Below are 2,500 nucleotides of genomic sequence, written 5' to 3'. Positions count from 1 at the left end.
GCTGGATGGGGCTTTCGTATAGCAGGGACGGTGCTGCCTCTCGCTTCGCTCGCTGTCCGCCGCTCGCCGCTCGCTCGTGCAGCCAAAAATGGCCAGTTTTGGCCCGTTTTTGGGCCGTTTTGGCCAGTTTTTGGCCTGTTCTTGCATTGCGCGGTGACCGTCGAGAGCGGAGCAAAACGTCAGCCATCTCAGCACCCTGGAACCCCCCGGGTGGCACAGGGCTGGATGGGGCTTTCGTATAGCAGGGACGGTGCTGCCTCTCGCTTCGCTCGCTGTCCGCCGCTCGCCGCTCGCTCGTGCAGCCAAAAATGGCCAGTTTTGGCCCGTTTTTGGGCCGTTTTGGCCAGTTTTTGGCCTGTTCTTGCATTGCGCGGTGACCGTCGAGAGCGGAGCAAAACGTCAGCCATCTCAGCACCCTGGAACCCCCCGGGTGGCACAGGGCTGGATGGGGCTTTCGTATAGCAGGGACGGTGCTGCCTCTCGCTTCGCTCGCTGTCCGCCGCTCGCCGCTCGCTCGCGCAGCCAAAAATGGCCAGTTTTGGCCCGTTTTTGGGCCGTTTTGGCCAGTTTTTGGCCTGTTCTTGCATTGCGCGGTGACCGTCGAGAGCGGAGCAAAACGTCAGCCATCTCAGCACCCTGGAACCCCCCGGGTGGCACAGGGCTGGATGGGGCTTTCGTATAGCAGGGACGGTGCTGCCTCTCGCTTCGCTCGCTGTCCGCCGCTCGCCGCTCGCTCGTGCAGCCAAAAATGGCCAGTTTTGGCCCGTTTTTGGGCCGTTTTGGCCAGTTTTTGGCCTGTTCTTGCATTGCGCGGTGACCGTCGAGAGCGGAGCAAAACGTCAGCCATCTCAGCACCCTGGAACCCCCCGGGTGGCACAGGGCTGGATGGGGCTTTCGTATAGCAGGGACGGTGCTGCCTCTCGCTTCGCTCGCTGTCCGCCGCTCGCCGCTCGCTCGTGCAGCCAAAAATGGCCAGTTTTGGCCCGTTTTTGGGCCGTTTTGGCCAGTTTTTGGCCTGTTCTTGCATTGCGCGGTGACCGTCGAGAGCGGAGCAAAACGTCAGCCATCTCAGCACCCTGGAACCCCCCGGGTGGCACAGGGCTGGATGGGGCTTTCGTATAGCAGGGACGGTGCTGCCTCTCGCTTCGCTCGCTGTCCGCCGCTCGCCGCTCGCTCGTGCAGCCAAAAATGGCCAGTTTTGGCCCGTTTTTGGGCCGTTTTGGCCAGTTTTTGGCCTGTTCTTGCATTGCGCGGTGACCGTCGAGAGCGGAGCAAAACGTCAGCCATCTCAGCACCCTGGAACCCCCCGGGTGGCACAGGGCTGGATGGGGCTTTCGTATAGCAGGGACGGTGCTGCCTCTCGCTTCGCTCGCTGTCCGCCGCTCGCCGCTCGCTCGCGCAGCCAAAAATGGCCAGTTTTGGCCCGTTTTTGGGCCGTTTTGGCCAGTTTTTGGCCTGTTCTTGCATTGCGCGGTGACCGTCGAGAGCGGAGCAAAACGTCAGCCATCTCAGCACCCTGGAACCCCCCGGGTGGCACAGGGCTGGATGGGGCTTTCGTATAGCAGGGACGGTGCTGCCTCTCGCTTCGCTCGCTGTCCGCCGCTCGCCGCTCGCTCGTGCAGCCAAAAATGGCCAGTTTTGGCCCGTTTTTGGGCCGTTTTGGCCAGTTTTTGGCCTGTTCTTGCATTGCGCGGTGACCGTCGAGAGCGGAGCAAAACGTCAGCCATCTCAGCACCCTGGAACCCCCCGGGTGGCACAGGGCTGGATGGGGCTTTCGTATAGCAGGGACGGTGCTGCCTCTCGCTTCGCTCGCTGTCCGCCGCTCGCCGCTCGCTCGTGCAGCCAAAAATGGCCAGTTTTGGCCCGTTTTTGGGCCGTTTTGGCCAGTTTTTGGCCTGTTCTTGCATTGCGCGGTGACCGTCGAGAGCGGAGCAAAACGTCAGCCATCTCAGCACCCTGGAACCCCCCGGGTGGCACAGGGCTGGATGGGGCTTTCGTATAGCAGGGACGGTGCTGCCTCTCGCTTCGCTCGCTGTCCGCCGCTCGCCGCTCGCTCGTGCAGCCAAAAATGGCCAGTTTTGGCCCGTTTTTGGGCCGTTTTGGCCAGTTTTTGGCCTGTTCTTGCATTGCGCGGTGACCGTCGAGAGCGGAGCAAAACGTCAGCCATCTCAGCACCCTGGAACCCCCCGGGTGGCACAGGGCTGGATGGGGCTTTCGTATAGCAGGGACGGTGCTGCCTCTCGCTTCGCTCGCTGTCCGCCGCTCGCCGCTCGCTCGCGCAGCCAAAAATGGCCAGTTTTGGCCCGTTTTTGGGCCGTTTTGGCCAGTTTTTGGCCTGTTCTTGCATTGCGCGGTGACCGTCGAGAGCGGAGCAAAACGTCAGCCATCTCAGCACCCTGGAACCCCCCGGGTGGCACAGGGCTGGATGGGGCTTTCGTATAGCAGGGACGGTGCTGCCTCTCGCTTCGCTCGCTGTCCGCCGCTCGCCGCTCGCGCAGCC

Source organism: Musa acuminata, unplaced genomic scaffold (assembly GCF_036884655.1).
Source record: "Musa acuminata AAA Group cultivar baxijiao unplaced genomic scaffold, Cavendish_Baxijiao_AAA HiC_scaffold_1126, whole genome shotgun sequence".
Lineage (NCBI taxonomy): Eukaryota > Viridiplantae > Streptophyta > Magnoliopsida > Zingiberales > Musaceae > Musa > Musa acuminata.
This window is presented reverse-complemented; position numbering follows the sequence as displayed.